The following is a 21,813-nucleotide window of genomic DNA, read 5'->3' as shown; positions in this document are numbered from 1 at the left end:
TTAGTGTGCCAAAGAGGGAACAAATTCTGATCTGATGCCCCTAATAACTATATCAATAACTATGGGGTTACATAGAGAGATGAGTGGGGAGCGAGCACACACTTTGGCTCTACTTTAAAGCAGCAAATTGTTAGATCACCTAAAAATAGCATTCAAACTGGGACTTTGACAACATAAGGATGACCAGCCAGGAAAGAATACCAACAAAAACTCCAATAAAAATCAATAAATATTTAAGGCATAGGTAAATTAACAAGATATAAGGAAGTGTATAATCATGCAGCTGTATCCCTCCAGCTGTGCTAGAAAGTCTGAGGCTATGGTACACTCTGAGGCTTTCAGCAACGGCTGTGCCGCTACAGCCATGCTGCTAAAAGGCACGCAGTGTAGCTGCTATTTCTCAGCAGGAGAGAGCTCTCCTGCTGACAAAAAATTTCCACCCCACACAAGCAGCAGCGGCTTTGTCAGCAGGAGAGGTACTCCTGCTGACCAAAAAAAAAAAAAAAAAAGGAGTACTTGTGGCACCTTAGAGACTAACAAATTTATTTGTTAGTCTCTAAGGTGCCACAAGTACTCCTTTTCTTTTTGCGGATACAGGCTAACATGGCTGCTACTCTGAATCCTGCTGACAAAGCGCTCATTCGGGGGGGGGGGGCGGGAGGCGTTAACACCCCAGAATGACAAAAGTTTTGCCAACAAAGTGCCAGTGTAGACAAACCCCAAGTTTCTTAATGTAGGCTAGATCTTCCAAGCCCATTCTTATGCAAAACTTGCAGTCAGTCATGCAACAAGGATCAAAGAGGTCCATCAGTGGGCCTTCTTGTCTGAGGATTACTCACAAGAGTAAGGGTTTGCAAGCACTGGCCTTTAAATATAACCCAGTAGCAAATCATTAATGTTTTACTCTTAAACAATATATCTATTTCCAAGTAATGTTCCTTTAGTTTTTAATTCAAAATGTGGAACATAAAATTCTCAGACTAGATTACTATAAACTCGCAAAGATATATAAAACTCAAAACTACAGGTAACTAACCACTTTGTAACATTAAAAATGCTCAACAGCACAATTAAAAACAGGATCTCTCTACGGGCACTCATTGTTGCTAATCACAACATATAGTTTTAAGACAGGAATTAGATTTTTTTTTTTTAAAAAGTAATTCCTGTCTTAAAACTATATGTTGTGATTAGCAACAATAAGGAGTGCCCGTAGAGAGATCCTGTTTTTAATTGTGCTGTTGAGCATTTTTAATGTTACAAAGTGGTTAGTTACCTGCAGTTTTGTAGTTCACACTTGTGGAGAAGACAAGGTGCTGAAGAGGAAGCTCAGGGGAACCAGTAGATATTGAACCGGTCTTCAGTACTTACTTTGCCTGAAGATTAAAGTCCTCTATTGTCAAGCACTCTCCACTATCAGCAAATGGGGTGGGATGTTGAAGTTCAGAAACAATGCTTATTCATGAAAAACTGCTGCCCTGCCTGTCACCCAGAAAATGATATCGTTTCTTCCTTATGAACCAAGAAAATACATGATCTTTAACACCTTCCCCCAACCCCCACCCTAGTATCCTAAGTAAGGTGGCAGAAGTGGTAGCAAACTATCAGAGACAAAGAAAAAGTAGTTTTCATCCACTATTATCAATATGCCTTGTACAATGTTTGTTTGCTAGCTAGTTTTAGCATTCCTCCATTGGGCCCCAAGTAACGGGACTAATGTGAAACTCCTTTCATTTACTGTCAGTGTTTTTCTTTTGTATCTTAGTATTAAGTCTATTTTGTTTCAATAATCTGCCCATATTCCATAGTTATTTGTTTTATTAATTCTGAGATAGGAATCTTTTTTATGCTGAAATCAAAATAAAACATTAGTACTGTCTAATACTTTTGGGAGAGAATCTTGTATATAAAAAAGAGTGGTGCAAGCACTCTGTGGACTAAAGAGACCGTGGGCTCCACTCTTAAGAGACACCACTGAGAAACCAAAGAGCACAGGGCTGAAACAACCGTAACAACTGGAGTCATTACAAAGACAGTGCTTTTTTTTTTTTTTTTTACACAGTGCATAATTAGCCCATGGAACTCCTTGTCACTAGACAGGATTGAGGCCAAGAGCTCAGTAGGATTCAGAGAAGGTTTGGACGCATATAGATAAAAGAACATCCACATTTATGGTAGATAGCAATTTTTAAAAAAATGCAAATAAAAACCAAATGTTTCAGGGTATAAACCAACTGCTAGCCAACAGGAATTGGCAAGAAACTTTCCTAGGGGCAGATTATTCCACTACAGGTTTCGTGCACCTTCCTCTAAAGAAAGATGCTGGCCCTGTCAAAGACAGGATACTAGACAAGATGGACCAATAGTTGGAGCTGGTATGAATTTCTGTGTTCCGTTTGTGTGCCTTAACTTCATGTTTTAAGCAAGGTGTGGGTTAATAGCCTTAGGACAGTGAGTTATACTAGGAGATATTACAGTTCAATGATAGGCTAGGGCACTTGCATAATAACTTCTATTTCCAAAAACATTTTTGTATACTGCATGTTTATTGAAAAGGCAACATGGTGAAGGCTGATTATAGAGTATCTACCAGGTGCTGAGCAGGCTCAGCTCCCACTGAAATCAACTGGAACTGAGAGTGCAGCACAAGATTTTAATACAATCAACACAATAAACCACAGCAGCTAGCTATATGCATTTGAAGGACTGAACAAATGCAGCTTTGCTATCCACTTGGAATAAATAGGTTCAAATTATGAAAGACCAGCAGGCACTATTGCTCATGACCTGACTGGCAGAAATCCTCATAGTCAAGATGATAATTATTGTTGGACTCGTAAAACCCTCCCACCGCTCCCCTTTCTCAATGGCCAGAGCACTGGTGACATCCTGAGTGGAGTTTCACACCATAAGCAATTACAGCAGCTCCAAGAAGAAAATTGCAATGGTAAGGAGAGGGGAAGCTATGTTTTCTTTCCTGCAACTGTTGCCCTCTTCTCTCAGCTACATGATCCATCTCAGCATGGGTCTTCTCCAATACAAGCAGAGTCAAGAAGTTAAAGCTAAAATTAAAAACAAAGCTCACTGAAGGGTTTAAATAAATTAGATTCTTACTGGAGTTTTCAGCACTCACCAAATGTACTCTTGCCCTTCAGGTGAAGAGGTGGCTTCCAATGGGCAATAATGCTTGGAGCTACATAGCCAACCATTTTATGCACATACTACCTCCTCCCTCAACTCAGAGGGCAATTGTTTTCCACTGTATGTCATAACTCCAGTCAAATACATGTAAGGTACAAACATATAGTGAAACAGATCTAGATCCCCTTATTTTACTAGAAAATGGACCTCAGCCAGCATAGAGAGCTACTGTCCAATCCTCGCAAATCAAATCACTCCTCTAGGCTGCTACATTAAGAAGATGCTCATATTCTGAATTCTGACTGGCTACATATGGAGCTGTAAAACTTGTAGGCAGATTTCATTTTGCAAATGTTAATCAGCCTAACAGTCTCCATGAACTAATAGTGAACAACTATACAGTTGAAAATAAAAGAGGGTAGCTGGGAATATGTATCCTACTTCCCTGTTTGTCTGCAGAAGTCACAGTACAATAATGTATTAAAATCACTGTTCTACTATTTAAGATCAGCTACCATGTATGCAAGTTCCCTGTTTCCCCTTCACGGACAATATTTTATAACTAGTCTAATTTGAGACTGAACCTGCAAAGCCTTACTTGCACCAACAGTCCTTACTCATATGATTTGCCACATTCACTCATTGGCAGGCACCTTGGGTCCAATCCTGAGAAGTACTGAGCCCTTCAACTCTCATTCAAGTTAGCGGCACATTTGGCACTCAGGACTATGTAAGAGAAGACCACTCATACATCTGCCTGTAAAGTGCCATGCAGATCTACAGTGCAGGAAAATAATCAGTATTACAAGAAACTGGGTCAAACCTAGGGCCTCAGCTACTTGATAGCTTCCATCCGAACTAATACATCCCACTGATTTTCTTCCCCTACCCCCAGTAGAAATACTATGTAATAAAACAACTAACTCTTTCTCAGTACTGCTTTAATGTCTTGATTTGCCTGGCAATAAGTTAAACAGCAAAAGCCACCAGATGGACTCCAAGGGCAATATAAAATAATTGTCTTAGATCTACATCCTGCCTTGTTCAATTACCCTATGTATATTATGCTGGTCATTCAGACTTTGATACATATTGCCATGCATGCAATCTACCATAAAATGTTCTAATGTAGAGCTCATAAAAATTACTCTATTTGATAGATGTGCTGTTAAAACTATCCACTCATACATCTCTATGCACCAGGTGTGTGGCTGTTTCTACAAGACTATTAATTGCTGAGCCAAACTGTGCACCGGGGGGGGGGGGCAGGAAGGAGGGGGTTGTGCACAGGTGGCACCAACAGTTGCCTTGCAGCACCAGATAACACAGCAGCACTGACTGACAGCTGAGGATGTCATCCATGCATTCTCATGTCTCTTTCACAAAGTCCCATTTCCAACAAAACAAGAAGATATAAAAGGGAAGTGAACAGCTCCCCCCACCCCCCCCTTTTTTTTTTAGGGGGAGGGGAGACTGCTCATGGAATACAGTAACTTTCACCTCATATCCATCACAAGTCAATAGTGACTAAAAGTGTAGTGTAGGCGATGGAACAGCCATCCAAAATATAATAACTAAGTTTCTATACAGTTCTTAGTAGATAGTGACCACAACTGACATCAGTCCTTCATTGCCTCTTCAATACCATGAGATGTGAATGGACCATGCAGACTGAACTCACTCCTAAAAGTGGCCTTGCTAGGTCACCAATAGGCATTTTGCCTAGAAGGTGTGGAAAGAAAGGTTGCAGTGCCACTACCCATGTTCATCTACAGAATGGGTACCAGAGCACTTGACAGGGCTGTCAAATCACACGCAATATATTCACTAATTATAATCACTATGAAATCTAGTCACAAGAAGAAGTAAAAAAGAAGCACCAAGGAGAGAATAAAAGGCAAGGTCACTGGTCAGAAGTAAAGTAAGTAGCATTCAAGATACAGGGGTTTACTCACAGTTAACATTCCTACAGTTAAGCATCTGTTGGCATTTCCATTACAAGCCCAGATCCGGAGTTGTATAACTTGGCCATTTAAAAAACAAACAAACAAAAAAAGGTCTGCCCCAGGCTGAAAGTTGGCATATAGTATCTCAGAGGAGCACAGATTTGTAGGGGTTGTTGTTTCTTAAGTATTAATTTAGCTCTGCACATTTTAAAGGCATAGGATGGCAGAAATAACAGAAGTTCTTACAGTTAAATACTGTTTCTGCTCTTATAACTGTGGCATTTTAAAAATTAGTATTTTCAGACAATTAATCTATATGGCCCCGATCCAAAGAATTGCTCTGCATGGTACGTTAGCGTGCTTATAACATCTTATGAGACACTGACCACCCTGCAGAACTAGGCCTATTGTCACCAAAAAGCAATGAGCTATAAATGATAATCACTTCGCACGCAGAGCTAGTCCTTTTCCTCTAAGTATCTTTCTTGTGATGCTTTGGAAATTATGAATACAATAGCTGCACTGTTTTAATATATATTCATAAAATATAGTATAATGGTATTGCAGGGACAGTTATGGTATTTGTTCTGGATGTTCTTCATTGTGTTCTAAAAGACACAATGAAACTTTTATTAATAAACATTTTATTCAACTCACAGTCAAAGGATTAATATTCAATCATAGGACTATTTCCCTTTCATCCCCATTTTTTTTAAATATTTCAATGTAGCCATGAAGTCATAAAGTAAAAAAAAAAAAAAAGCGAAAAGGACAGCCAAAGAGCTATGGAAATTCAGTGTAAGAACTGCAAAGCTCTTTACAAAGATTAACTTATCAGGTCTAACAACCCAGCTATGAAGACAGCAAGAGATACATAAGGATCATTACATCCACCACTGAAATGCATTTACCCCTGAGGTGAAACACAAGCAACACCATGCAACAGGGTTGGGACAGAAAGTGAAGAACACCAGTCAGTTGAAATTGCAGGGGGACATTAAGGAGGCAAAATGGAATTACCTGACCTGGAATGTGGCCAGGCCATTGTGGGCTAGAAGTGCTCCACTTAAAAGAAAGTTCGTATGGTGGCAGTGGAGTGTGTTTTTGTTTTGTTTGGAGGCTTTTGTATTGTTTTGTTTTTAAAAGAACTCAATTGCCTGGACCTTGGCTTTAGATCTCAGCCAGAGGATGAATTCTTCAGTCTTTAAATCACAGAGATATGTTTTGGTGTTCAGAGGGGTTTCTAAAGAGTGGACAATCATATATATTATAAACTGCAAATCCTAGGCAGAAAAGGGTGAAAAAGGAGTAAATCCAAACCCAGCTTGCAACCTTCATGCTATCTGGTTTCAGTATTACATATGAAATATTCTTTTATCAAATTAGCACCATTCCAAGGATGTAAGTATCTTTTCCCGCAAAGCATAATTCTTCCATCCGGTCGCCAAAACAGACTTTTTAATTCCCCAACATTAATTCCCATTTCTGAATCATAACAGAACAAAAACTACATTATTGCATTACATTATTAATTTCACACCATGAGTTCATTTCAGATCATGAATGATAGGCTACATTTATTAAAGTAATAGTACTTTGGATGGAAGGGGCTAGAAGTACAATTTCAAAGCACTTCACAAACATGAATCAGATCTCAACAATTCTGCCAAGAGGGTGTGAATCATAATTTAAACTAAGGAAACTTGCCCCAACTCTGGAGATAAGCCTAAAATAGATCCTAGTTATCTTGACTCTTAGTCCTCTGCAGCCACTAAACCTTGGCACTGAGAATTATTTAGCACTATGAATAGGGCCCTATCAAATTCAAAGCCATGAAAAACGCATCACCGATCGTGAAATTTGGTCTTTTGTGTACTTTTACCCTACACTACGCAGATTTCACAGAGGAGACCAGTGTTTCTCAAACTGGGGGTCCTGACCCAAAAGGGAGTTATGGGGGGCCCCAAGGTTATTTTAGGGGAGTCATGGTATTACCACCCTTACTTCTGCACTGCCTTCAGAGCTGGGTGGCCAGAGAGCAGCAGCTGTTGGCCAGGCGCCCAACTCTGAAGGCGGTGCCCTGCCAGCAGCAGCACAGAAGTAAGGGTGGCAATACCATACCAGGCCACCCTTACTTCTGTGCTGCTGCCTTCAGAGCTGGGCGGCTGGAGAGCGGCAGTTGTTGACTAAGCGCCCAGCTCTGCAGGCAGCAGCAAAGCAGTTAGGGGGGCAATACCATACCATGATATCCTTACTTCTGCATGCTGCTGGTGGCAGCTCTGCCTTCAAAACTTGGCTCCTGGCCAGTAGCCACCACTCTCCAGCTGCCCAGCTCTGCAGGCAGCCGCCACCAGCAGCAGCACAGAAGTAAGGGTAGCAGTACCACAACCCCCCGGCAACAATCTTGCGACCCTCCTACAACTCCTTTTTGGGTCAAGACCTCTACAATTACAACACCCTGACGCCGAAATCATGAAATTGACCAAAATGGACCATGAATTTGGTAGGGCCCTAACTATGAAGTGGACCCTTTAGCAGATTTATGTGCAATTCCTAAGCACAGTAGACATTTTCAGGTCTTTTTACAAACTCTCTTAAACTTGACCCATGCCCATCTTGGGATGGCCTCAAATTTACAACAGTTTCCTTGCCCAGTTTCTTAAGTGCCATGGGAATAATCCTGCCTTGGCTGGACAAACAGAACCCCCAATAGTGATGGTGAAAACCTAATTGACACCACTGGGGATGGTGATGATAATATGGTAGAAGAGTGGCAAAGAGTCCGTCAGTAGCCATACCATACTGACAGTGGATGGTAGAATGAGGTCAAACAAACCCAGTTCATGAAAACTATTAATCTACACCAGCGGTTCTCAAACTGTGGGTCAGGACCCCAAAGTGCATCATGATCCCATTCTAATGGGGTCATCAGGGCTGGCTTAGACTTGTTGGAGCCCAGGGACAAAGCCCAAGCCTGAGGGCTTCAGGTTACAGGCCCTCTGCCTGAGGCTGAAGCCCTTGGGCTTTGGCCCCTCGACCTGGGGCAGTGGGGCTTTGGCTTTGCTTTCCATGCCCCCAGGTGGCAGGACTTGGGCGGGCTCAGGCTTCGGTCCCCCTTCCTGGGGTCCTGTAATCATTTTTGTTGTCAGAAGGGGGTCATGGTGCAATTAATTTTGAGAACCTCTGATCTATACCACCCTTCTGGGCTTTAAGGGAAAAATGCCAATGTTTGTTATATTTTATTATCTATCCTTCAGAGTCACCTCTTCTCATCTAAAACACTGACCCAGAGAGTAGTATAGTAGCCTGTATTGTTTTCGCAACAAACAATATTTTAAAAGAATTAAGGTGCAATAGAGAGAAAGAATGGTCTTGTAGTTAACAGATAGGGATGGGAGTTGGGAGATCCAGGAGGGGAAGAAATTGGGGATTAAATTGCCCTCTTTTCCAGTCTTATTCTCCTACTTCCTCCAAGGTAGGAATGACAAACTCAAACCAGACCTCTAGATCTGATCTGACTACCACCAGACTTGCATAAGTTTAGATCTCAACTCTGCAGGTTAGGGACCATCTCTGCCAAACTACATGCAAGACTGGCCCTGTTCATGACTTCACAAGAAACTGTTCAACCTTCCAGCCGCATTTTGTTCTCAAAGAATTTTCTGCTCTATTTCAGACTTTTCAGTATCTTCTGGTTGGGAGAAGACTGAATATGGTCCAGCAATAATCCATTTGAGACATTTTTCAAAAGCAACCTCTGACCTTGGGTATCTCAAGTTTTGGGCACCCAACCTGGGACACTTGGACTTCATTTTCAAGGGTGCTGATCACAAACAACTCCAATTAAAGTAAATGGGAGTTCACATGCTAAGTAACTGTTAAAAGGAGACCACAAAGCATCAGATTAGACACCCAATACACGCAGACACTTTTGGAAAATTCAGCTGTTAGCCTCTAACAGCCTCACTCTACAGCACCAAACTGAAGAGGAAGAAGACACACCTTAATTATTTCACTAAACAATTAGACATGTAAATATGGTACTATGAAAATGATCTGATATACCATGCCAGACATACTTCGATTTTCTCACAAAATTTTTGCAGCATTAGAATGCTCAGAATTTATTGGAACTCAATGCTAACATAAAGTAGCTCTGTGTCAGAGACTGCAATATGGTTTTGGCTCTTCTGGGAGAACTTAAACATAACCTCCAGTAATTACTTTCACCTGCCAGACAATAAAAATTTTTGCTAGTTTGATTTTATTGTTAAATATTAAAGTAACTAAAAAATTTTTGCATAGGTATATCACCATCTGTAACATAGGGAAAAAATTAGCATTATGAACTTACAGTTAGCATTTAATATTGTGATGTTTATATTGAAAAGCAAAAAAAAAAATCTTTGCAGAGAAGGGAAAGTTTCTTCCATCTCTCGGGTGACTGACAGCCCATCCTGACAATCACTCTCTTTCCCTCGCTCCTGGCTATCCAAGAGCTTCATTCCATCACATATTTACAGTATGCAAGATGTTGCCCCATTTGCTTTCAACTCTATTCTAAGAACAAGGGATTTAGAAAAAGAGGCATATAAGGACACGGAAAGTTGCTAACTCCTGTTTTAAATCAAATATATGGAGAGGGGGAGGGTAAAAAAAACCTGTGGTGGTTTCTCTAGCAGCTTTGATTTAAGGATCACAAGCAGATAAAGTTAAGTATCACAACATTCCATGTATTATTATTGCCATGAACAAGCTAAGGCATACAAAGATTAAGTAACTTGGGCTCCTCTGACCTTCAAAATGTTCCCATTCCCAGTCTAACCACTATGCCACAGTCTTAAACTGGAATGGGATCTTAACCAATATAATCCAAAAAAAAAAAAAAAAGTTTCCTAACTTTACTGATAAGAGCTTCACTTTAAACCAGCATTCTTTTGGGTTGTCAGAATATCTAATTATAGAGATAAATCCTCTGCTTTAAACCTATTGACTGTACTACGTTAATGGCAGAGGCTTCCACGAAAACAAGGGAATAAGTTCAGTCCGACTTCAGCACTTTCCTGAATCAGGGTCTTTATCATGACAGGGTTCAGAGTAGCAGCCATGTTAGTCTGTATTCACAAAAAGAAAAGGAGTACTTGTGGCACCTTAGAGACTAACCAATTTATTTGAGCATAAGCTTTCGTGAGCTACAGCTCACTTCATCGGATACATTCAGATGCATCCGATGAAGCGAGCTGTAGCTCACCGAAGCTTATGCTCAAATAAATTGGTCTTTATTATATAAATACTTGAAAGTTCTCATGTTTACCTCTCTGTCTGAAAACTGAAATAGTTAATTCTGTTCTACAGTCACGTGGTGGAAAGTCAATCCTATTGCTCTCAATAAGCAAGCTACTGTAGTCAACAAACACAGCATCACTTAATCAATTTGATATTTCTTTGTTACCCAATAAAAACTAATATAAATGTAGAAAGGAAGGAGGAAAACATGTACAATACAGTGACGAGACAGATAGCTAAACAAGTCTAAAATGCAGGTTTGTTTGAAGCAGCTGGATGGTACAAAACCAGACTCAAATTCCAAGAGAGCTAACTAATCATTACATCCTACTGAGGTAGTTAATATTAGGTGATTTATTAAATGTGGGATTTTTCTACTAAAGTCTTAAAAACAAGTGTTAAAAGTATTCTTTGTCATTTCAGAGATTATTGCACTCTCCACTCCAGAGATGCCAACATCTCAATGGAGCCAGGTTTAGGTACATATAAATGTTACAGGATCAAAGGTGCTTATTAATGTAATTTCCTGTTTGCACACACAAAGTAATAGAGAGAGAGTGTAAAACTGAAGCGATCAAATCAAGTGACCGTTTTCAGGGGGCATAAGTGAAAGTTTAAGCAGAAGAAACCACAGGTTTAATATGCAGCTGAAAATTTTAAATCTGAAAAGGCCAGATAGATTAAGGCCTATGATTAGCGCCATATAAATATCAAAGGAGCTAAATTTACAGCTGTCATTTCTCCATCACAACACTGTCATTTTGCATTTTATATCCAAGTGGTGGCAACATGAATAAGGTCAGCTGAACATACAGAGTTGCAAGTCTGGGATCGCCAAACACTATTAAGAGTTATACTAGATCAAGGTTTAGACTTTCATAGGGACCCCTTTCCTTAGATGGAAGAGTCTCTCACTACCTATAGGGCTAGAGCCAACCCTGCCCTCTTACTTCCTTCATCTGCCCTCTGAATTACAAATCCTAACACTCCTGACCTGCACTATATTCAGCTCCTTCCTAACAGTTTCCATAAAATCCTTCTGCATTTCCATCCTTTAGTCTTGTCTTTCCTGCTGAATACGCAAAGTAGAAATCAGTCCCTCCTAGAACAGTGTATAAATACAAGGGGTGTCACTGAACTAAGTTATTTTTATTGTACCTCTATACTCCTACATTACCCTATTCACCTTTCCCATCAATATACTGTCCTGCCTGAAGCACCACGTGATGCTGTACAGCTTTTAAGAAGAAAAATGTGTTTTGGATCATACCATCTTCCGCTCAAGCACTCTGATATCCTTGAGAGGCATTCACTAATTAAGCCGGCAAACAACCATCATTATTTCATCTGTGGGAAAATGGAGGTGCTGAGATTTGAGTGACTTGCAAACTCAATAGTGATCCTGGGCAGCAGGGCCAAAAGCAGAATCCACATCTCCTGACTCCCAGTCTTGTAACCACTAAACTATGCCTCAATAATAAACTAATTTTGTTTCTCCTCCCTCCCCAGGCCTGCTCCTCCAACTATTCCATCATATTTAAAATCCCACTAGGTCTCAGTTCCATTTTTACCTACCTGTATCATATTAAGGACTATGACAGAATGAAGTTTGGTCCTTCAATCTCTGTAGGATATGTCTGCATTCTAAATCTCACACGCACCACTTTAAACACATTGGGGCAGAGACTATCTTCCTCTATGCTGGCTCGTTACTGGGCTCACAACCGGTCCTCGGTACGTCTCACACAGCTCAAAGTTGTTGGCTTTCTGGGCTTGCAGCAAGACTTTACCTCTTTTCCCAGATTTCACCTAAGGGGTTGAATGAGTGGAGTCCAGATGGATTGACAGAGTCACAGTTATTGATTATCAGAAGGCTTTTTAGCATATAATGTTTATAAATCTAGAGCAGTAAATATTCACATCTAACGAAGGGACGCAATTACACTTTTCCCTAATCATTGCCCTTTTCAGTAGACCAATATGTTGCTACATATTTCTTCTGATGTTATGTTCTCTTCGCTGTCTACCTCCCTCCATTTGTTCCATATTGCTCTCTTCAAATTTCAGTAAAGCCCCTAACCCACCTTACTGCCATGTAACATATCAAATATTTCTGCCCATAATGGTATATATCACCTGTCTCGCTTCCTACTCACTACATCTTTTTATCTACATCACCCCACAACTGTCTAAACAGTTGTGCAGAGAAAACTAAATATTTTATAGTAGCATTTGAAACTCAAACACAGACATGGTAAAAATCTGAATATGAAACTAACTATAAAATAGAAGTGCAAGTGACTTCTTTATCCAAAAGAAATAAAAAATAAAGATCATTAATGTGTTTTTAAAATTCATTTTTAATAGTCTAAGATGTATGTATTATGTAGTAAAAGTTTGTTTTTACCTATTGTAGTTAATAGTGTTCATTAAATATTCTCCCATATTCTCTATATATGATAAAGCATATGTTTACTTTGCACCTGAAATGTCAAATTTAATTATATGATTCAGATGAGAATAGTTCTTAGCCCATGACAAGAGTCAAGTAATACTACTACTATGATTTTTTAACTTGACAGGAAGAGGCAGATTTAAGCCACCAATCAGAACCATTCAGACCACTGTACCTCCATAGAAGCCCATTGAGGGGTCACCCAAATGGATCAGCTTGCAGAATAAGGTCTTAAAGTCAATCAAAACACGTGACCCCCCCTCTTATATTATGGCATATCACAACAAACACTTAAAGGCTGACTTCTTTATTCCACAAAACCTTAATTTTACTTTCTTCTGCTGAAATTAAAATGCTTATACTTCTCAAATACTCTATTTTTAGGGTGAGTACTTGATTGCTCTTAAAAAATAATCTGAAGTTACACAAATATTTTCACTTTTTAAAGTACATAAAGTTTTTCTAAATTCCAGTTAATGTTATAACTTATTGTATAAAGCAAACCAGTGACATTGTGGTTGTTTTGTTTTTTTAAACCACACAAAAAAGATCGTGAAATTGGCATGTCTGGAGACAAACAAGTATGACAAAGCATTCTAATAGGAAGATAGGTTTTATGGATTAGGATTTTCAAAGGTTATTAAGAGAGCTAGGCACTCAAATTTCAACTGAATTTCAATGGGAGCTGGGCACCAAGCTCCTGCAGGCCTCTTTGAATCCAAGCCATAGTTCAGAACACATTTGTGGATGAGGTATACACTGGCAAGAAGTTTAGACCAAACGTTTAGAGGGAACTTTGTTATATTTCTTTTTTTTTTTAAGTTGCAAAATCCAATTTTAATGCCAACTAGAATAATTTCCTGGGATTTAAACACTGAACATCAATGGAGGAAGAACACTAACAGAGCAGTACTGAGAATTAATTTCAGGAGAACCAGAAGGCACAACAGACAAAGCTTACTTTTCCTGAACAAACCGAGTAAAGCACTAAAACAAAAAAACCCATCAATACTGAAGAGTAAATTAATTTGTTCCAAGTTTCAACAATGATAATTTGAAGTGTTATTAACAGTAGAGGCCAGGAAACTTGTTTTTAAGATAGGATAGTTTTTAAGATTTAAATAGTGTTCCTGTCAGGTTACATATCCACTGAATAGGAGTATCAGACCAGATTCCAATTTCAGTTACATTGGCAAGTAAATCAGGAATAACTCCACTGACTTCTGAATCTGAACTGATCAGAATCCAGCCTAATAGAAAAAAAATGGCAATCCTGATATATCTGACCAGAACCGCTCATTGCTCACCCGAAGCCAACCACCCAACCCCGCTTAGTATTAAGTGGAAAACAAAACAAAAACGTGATAAAGCACCGTTCACTAAGTCTGCTTTCAGCTGTGGCATACAGGCACGCAGCGTACGTGCCATTAAGTACAGACCAACGTAATCTATATCGGGATGAAAACTGGCTGTTCTTCAAGTAGTCTCTCCTGTTGCGGCTAGGGCTGTTCCCTGCATCGCAGGCTGGCTACCTGTGAGCTTCAGCTACTACAAGCTACAGAGACAGACATGATACAGCCTTCCTCCCAACTCCACTGCTGCAATCAATATGCGTGTCTCCTACAGGAACAAGGGGACAGACAACCTAGAGCGGTGGATTAGGCTGCCTCATGGCAAAAGGGGAATTTTGACGGGAAGGTCACTCCTCCAACTCCCACCTACCTCAACCACGTTAAAGTCCCCTTGACGGTCAGCTCTCCAGACGCCCAGCCCAGAGCAGATCCTTACAACAATCCTGACAGCCAGTGACCCCCCCACCCCAAAAAAAAAATCCTTCCACCCAGAGTCCCCTAAACCCTTGGGGAACCCAGAGCCCCAATACAAGCTCAGTTACCCAGACTCCCCCAAACACACACCCTGGCGCCGAGCCCCCTGCCACCCCAGTCATCGCCCTGTCATCCCAATAAATACCTTGCTACCCAGAGCCCCCCCACGCGATACCCTGCCCAGCCCTGCCCACAGGGGCAGCTGCGTATCCCCCCCTGCGTAGGCCCAGCCAGGCTGCTGCTACCTCCGAGGCCGAAGGTCTCCTCCTCGCCCAGTCCCGGAGGCTGCCGGGTTCCAGCGCCTCAGCCGGGGCTCTGCAGCAGGCGCTCCCGCCGGGCAGGCTGCAGCGGTGGGAGCGGGAAGGAGGACGGTGGAGAGCCCAGTCCCGGGCTGGGGCCAGCCCTGCCCCTCCTACCTTATCGCCGGCTCATGGTACTGCTCTGCCCGGGGTGTGGGTGGCTCCAGCGTCGCCCTGCCCGGTCCCTCGCTGCCAGGCCAGCCCCGCGCCCCGGCGGCGGCAGAAGGAGGGGTGGCGGCAGAGCTGCCTGACGCGACGCGGCCAATCCAGGCTTGGCGGTGGGCTGGGCCTACCACGGCGATTAGCTTGGCGGTTAAAGGCACAGGGGCCACGGCGCGAGGCACTCCCGCCGGACGCGGGGCCCCAGTGGATGGGCGGGGCTGGCGGGGAGCGGAGCTGTGTTCCAGTGTAGTGGGGTGTATATGGCGGGAGCTTGGATCCAGTGTAGTGGGGTGTATGGCGGAGGGGCTTGGATCCAGTGGTGTATGGGGAGGGGAGCTTGCATCCAGTGTAGTGGGGTGTATGGGGAAGGGGGCTTGGATCCACTGTAGTGGGGTGTTTTGGGGAGGAGTTTGGATCCAGTGTAGTGAGGTCTAGGGGGGGGCTTGGATCCAGTGTCGTGGGGTGTATGGGGAGGGGAGCTTGGATCCAGTGTAGTGGGGTAACCACACAGGAACTGAGAATGGACAGATTGCCGCAGACAGACAGAGGAAAAGACTGGTAGGGAAGGGAATTAATTCTATACAGAGAAAGGGAGAGAAAAAGGAGGGAGAATAGCACAGAAAAGACTATTCTGATGTATTAATCTCTTCAGGGCTTTCCCCCTCCATCTGTAGACTTGGGTGAAGTGTTAAATTTGGGGCAGGAACTGTCTGCTATGTGTTTGTGCACAATGCAGTCCCAATGTTGGTTGGTCCCTAGCCATGACCATGATAAACAATAATAAAAATTCAACTCAGATATTTTTGCATATAAGAGTATGAAGCTGGATTTGCCAGAATTTGCAGTTTCTCATTACTCTCAAGTGTTCAGGGAACGGTCAGCTGTCTGTGAAAGTGTTTGCAAATCCTGAACTGTGGGAGGAATAAGAAAAGGAGTACTTGTGGCACCTTAGAGACTAACCAATTTATTAGAGCATAAGCTTTCGTGAGCTACAGCTGAGGAAGTGAGCTGTAGCTCACAAAAGCTTATGCTCTAATAAATTGGTTAGTCTCTAAGGTGCCACAAGTACTCCTTTTCTTTTTGCGAATACAGACTAACACGGCTGTTACTCTGAAACCTGTGGTAGGAATGATCATTTGTTCAAATGATCTGTGCACTAGTGTCTTGTTTAAAAACTTTAAATCATGCAGTCAGCAAGCAGAAACACAACTTAGGGCTTGTCTACATGGTGAAATTTACCAGCATTACTATAGTGGTATAATTACATTGCTATAGTTATTCCAGTATAACTCCCTGTGAGAACACTCTTATTTCAGACTGAGTGCCTTTTTCCAGTTTAGTTAATTGCATTTATACCAAAGCAACATAAGCTAAACCAGAGAAAGGCACTCCTTTTAAAATAAGAGTGTCCTCATGGGAAGTTATACCAGTATAACTATAGTGACTCATATCAGTATAGTTATGCTGGTAAATTTCCCTGTGTAGAAAAGCTCTAGGTCACTTTATTAGTGTTAGGTCAAAATGGCAAATTTAATTTACTAACTGAAATGGGATATGGAAACAGATTGCAATAGTTTCAAACTGTCTAGTGCAATAATTAATTAATAATATTAATAAGGTCTTTTAAAATACACTGACCACCTGTGAACATTTCTAAATCTTATTATTAATTGTTATCATATAACAGTAGCACCTAAAGATCCCAGTCAGGGATTGGGCTCATTATGCTAGGCACAGTATTGACATAAAGAGTGATTTTTTACTATTTCAAAACCAAATACAGATAGCATTCAGACTTTTTCTTTACACATCAAGTGAATTTTAGTGCTTGTGAAAAGGGATGGATTAACAGCCTGGAGCCTGTAGACTAGGATATTTCCATCACTACATTAGCCGAGTATATTTAATGTATTTATCCTCATAACACCTGTGAAGGTAGGAAAGTGTTGTTATCCCTACTTTTCAGTGGAGAACGGAGGCCCAGATCCAAAGGTATTTAGGCACCTAACTCCCATTGAAATAATTGGAAGTCTAGCATCTAAATACCTTTGAAATTCTGGGCCTACAATACTTGCTGGAGGTCACAGCGGATATCTACAGCAGAGCAGAAATTGAACACAGACCTCCAGAGTCCTGACCCCAACCTTACCAAAAGGCCATACCTCCTCCCCTCGTACCACCATTGCCTGTTCTGTGGCAAGTTTCCCACATGCTGTCCTGACATTATCCTGCTTCTAAAGAGACCAGCTCTCTGAATAAGAGGGTATTACACTCCTAATGCCCATGAGGGTCACAATCCTTAATGGTGCTTAGTAGCTCCTCTAAAGGCTGAATGCCCACAACTCACACTGAAATCAATGGTAGTTGAAGGTGTTCAACATCTAGCAAGACCTAGCCCTAGTACACTAGGAAATGTATTGAGACTACCAACTGAAGGGCCAGATCCTTCAAGATACTGAGCACCTCCTATGACAGTGAGCACTCCCACTGAAGATAGTGGGAGCTGAGGGTGCTCAGCACCTCAGAGGAACAGGCCCTTATTTCCTATAGAGCATTGAACATCCAGAAGATGGGAATAACTTTTGATCACTACCAATGTGAATTGGATTTTCAGCCAGTGACCTGTGCAGGTAATAGTCTCTGTATCCCATTACCAATTTTTTGAGCCATCTAGTAGCATTCAAACATCAAATGAACCTGAAATATTGGTTCCCAAAATAGCATCAGGTACATTTAGGGCTCTCTGATTTACTGAACTGAGATTGTTGCTGTTATTGCCCAAAGTTATCACACCAACAAAAGATGTAATAGGATCCTGCGAGCGGTTTACTCAGGATAGGTAAACAGAATAAATATGATCTTGCAAAATGCAGATAATTATGTAAATCTTCCTGTTCTTGCTTTATCCTCTTGGAATATCCAGGTGAATGGAGGCTGGAAATATATGTGCAGGTTATTTGCAGCTTTGCTGATGTTGCTGTTCATTTTAACACAGAAATCATTTTCAGGCTTCTGGTCTTAGGGCTTGATTCTCCACTACCTTGCATTGTGTGTCATTATTTACTCTACAGAGCCAAAACCTACAGCTCTTACTCAATGGATTGCTCCTTCTGAATGCAAAAGGATGGCTTGTTGAGTAAAGACTGCAGGGTGAGGACATTATTGTTATGTTTTTACTTGCCTTGCTATAAAAAACAAAATCCTATAGTCCACTGAGGGCTGGTATTCACAGCATCTGTTTCAAGTAAACTTTTATCTTTTATTTAAAAATAAAAAATATTTTAAATGCATACAAATATTTAAATGTATATACAAGTACTTTTTTTATGAACTACTACTATACAGGGCAGTCCTGTGTCTCCTTTTTCCAATCTCCTACTATACAGGGCAGTCCTTTCTCTGATATAGTATTATACACAGCAGATGATGGTGTTCCAAAGTTTAAAGATCATTGTTTTTATTTTTCTAGCAGCATGTTTTACATAGCAAGAAACTGACCTGAAACTGCCTGAAACTGACCAGTGGAATGTTCTCTTTTTTAGCTACACATGACATAACAGAAGTTATATGTTTTAATTCCTCAAAACTATGTAACAAAACATTACACTAAGATTCCAGTTCAGGGAAAAACTTAAGCACAAGCTTAACTTTAAACACATGTTTTGATCTGACTGACTTCAGTGGGACCTAAGCAGCTACTTGAGTTATTTGTCTGCTTAAAAATAAGCACATACCCGATATTTACATGGCAAGGATCTATAAACCTGTTAAAACTTCCTAAATGAATAGTAATAGGAACTAAAACCTCCTAAATAAAAAGATTTAAATGCTTAGCTGAATTGGGACCTAAATGATCAAATCCTCCCCCTACTTCCTTCCAATCTGAAACTTTTATCACTTTGTATAGACAAATTAACAGCATAATGAGGATATTCAGATTTATAATATGTTTTGATATGTCCCAGACCAGTGTCCATATAGACAATGTTTACATATTTTCAATGAAAATCAAAGGCCTCCAGTCAATGACTGCCTGGTGGTATATTTGTTTTAGAGCATGAGTATAGGTACATATTCCATGTAGGCAAATGGGTTGAGGCTCTTTACAATGGTTGCTAGTGTTGTCCCTTCTCCTGATACCAGTGTCCTGTTCTGAAACTACTGTCACCCAGCTGTCATGCAGTAGCAGATGTTTTGGGCCTTGCCAGTTGATTTCCTGGTGGAGGAGAAATCAGCAATGTGGAATCTGAATATATTTTAAGTGCAACTTGTTTTATTTATACATACACACCAGTCCTGGAGCACAAGTGACTCCAACAACATGCAGGCAAGCCTTTCTCTGAAGAATCTCTACAGTGCTGAGCACCAATACTTGGTTCCCATAGAGCCACTCTGTTTCTAGAACTGATGCTAATCAGAGACCACAGCAGAGTGCAAACTCTCTGGCTGCTTTCACAGCTCCCTTGCCAAGGTCTACTGCCTCTGGCCAGCACCTTGCATATCCCAAGCTAACACCATCACTGCATGTCTTCCCAAGACTGACTAGTTGCTCATGTAAAATCATGCTCCTGGAAAGGTCGTTGATAGCGGGGATCAAATTGGGACCTCTGGATCTTAAGCATGAGCCCTGCCTAGTGCCTGAACTGAAAGGCACAGCTCTGTAAGCCAGTGCTGCAGCAGATGTATCAGTCTCACTAGGTGGCCCAGCCACCACCAGAGTGGGACAAAGGGATTAAGTCCGTGTTGATTAGCGACTCCCGCTAGCCAGGGACACTCCTGCTGAGCTTCAGCAGTCCACCCCAATATGGGTCACCACAGTCTTTTACTTCAGGTAGTAGAGGTTCAGTCTCATTCCTTTAGATCCAGAGGTCCTCAGTTCATTCCCCACTGCCAACAACCCAGGACAATTAGCAACACCCACATGCTAAATACTTGGAAACCCGGCATAGCAGGAGCACCTGGTGACACCTGCCAGAACAGTCTATATAAATGGCTCTTATTATAATTTTTTTTTTATTTATGGGACAATGTTATATTTTTCTGTGTCACGTGAGAATTAAGAGCGCAGAGAAAGAACAAGGGCTAAGGAAATCAGTGTATTATTTTTGTTTTACGCACTGTTTCTACTTGCAAAAATTTGTTGCTTAGCTTCTATTATAGTTTTGTCACGTATTTACAATCCATGAAAAGTCAAATTATGCCCAAGACCCAGTTTTTGTACAAACAAGATTTCAGAGCCAATATGAATGTTTCAGCCTAATGACAACAGCTTTTTGCCCAAATTTGACCTTTCCTCTGCAGTGTTTCTAACACAGAACACTGTGTTACTGCAGGAGGAAGAGAGAACCTCACTGTAGCAAGGGGACACCTTACTGGTGTGGCATTTCCTGCTGGTTGTCTCAGGAATTAGCTCTTCCAGCCCAGAGTGCCCTCTGCAGGCCTGTATCTCACCTGCCTCTGGCCCCCACCTGTCCCTCCCAGACCCCAGTACCCCTTTACCTTGGGGTGCTGCCCCCTGGCAGTTCCCCCACATGCTGGGTCTCCCCTCCCAGGGGAACCCCCAACCCTCTATCCCCACCATGCCTCAGTGGCTACTGCCAGTCACCATCTAGTCCCCACTCACTGGGGCAGACTGCAGTCTGTAAACCACTTATCGTCAGCAAGGGGGTTGAACTAGCTGCTTCTGCCTATTCCCAGGCTACCGCTCTGTAGCCCCAGTACCTTTCCTGGCCTTTAGCAAGGCCTGCAGCCTCAGGGTTTCCCAGGCTGGAGCTCCCCAGTTCCTCTGGTGTTCCCCTAGCCCTGCTCCGCTCTAGTTACCTTACTCAGCAGCTAAGTCCTTCTCTCTCAAAAGCTAGACAGAGAGTCTCTCCCTGAGCTCCTGGCTCACAGCCCTTTTATAGGGCCAGCTGTGGCCTGATTGGGGTGTGGCCCCAGCTGTGGCTGTTTTCCCAATCAGCCTAGGCTTTTCTCACAGCCCCAGCCCTCTCCAAGGGCTGGCTTTAACCCTTTCAGGGCCAGAGTGGGGTGACTGCCCCGCTACACTCACTACGAACTGACTAGAAACAGAACATAACAGACAGAAATCCTGCCAGTACTGATGCTGCAGAGGTCAGCAATAGCTGAGCACGGACCTCCCTGGAATCGTCCCCTTCTATTCACAGAACATTGCACAGGAGATCTTTGCAGAGGGAGATGCAGAGATGACAGAGCCAGTTCTGCACCTGCTGGTGCACCAGGGTAGTTAGTACAGGGTGACCATGACGTGGGCCCAAATTGTCCAGGCTGTATCCTTGTCCACGTTGGAATAAAGTGCCAAGGTAAACAATCCACGCTAAAGATCTGATCATTAGATCAAGTTAGAATTTTGAAATTCGTTCAGCTTTAATTGTCGGTCAGATATATGTAATGGGTAGGTTTTTCAAAAGTGGGCACTGATTTTGGGAGCCTGAGCTGAAGGCACTAGGGCCTGATTTTCAGAGGTGTTGTGCAGCTGCCTCTAATATTGACTTCAGATGGAGTCCTGGGTGCTAAGCATCTCCGAAAAGTAGTCACCCATCTACCGGTGAAGAATGCTACCACTTGTGAGAGTCAGTTTGAGAGCAATATAAGCTGACTGACCTGCCTTGTCATTAAACTACCTAACAGAACTGGCAGCATTATAGCATGATGGAGCTTTACCTCCATGCATTTGCCCG

General features: G+C 41.9%; 1 protein-coding gene across 2 annotated transcripts in view; it reads right to left on the bottom strand.

Annotated features, from left to right (window-relative positions):
- Nucleotides 1–15,221, bottom strand: part of TEX2 (testis expressed 2) — a 119,643-nt gene extending 104,422 nt beyond the window's left edge. The window contains exon 1 of one of the 2 annotated variants that reach the window (XM_084647109.1): nt 15,071–15,221. The gene's annotated coding sequence lies outside the window, so the exon portion shown is untranslated. The other variant, XM_084647110.1, reaches the window with a different exon arrangement.
- Nucleotides 15,222–21,813: the final 6,592 nt, after the last annotated feature.

The sequence above is a fragment of the Lepidochelys olivacea genome (assembly GCF_965140295.1).
Source record: "Lepidochelys olivacea isolate rLepOli2 genome assembly, chromosome: 14".
In the NCBI taxonomy this organism is placed as follows: Eukaryota; Metazoa; Chordata; order Testudines; family Cheloniidae; genus Lepidochelys; species Lepidochelys olivacea.
The sequence above is the reverse complement of the archived record's forward strand: the minus strand, read 5'-3'. Positions and strand labels throughout refer to the sequence as shown.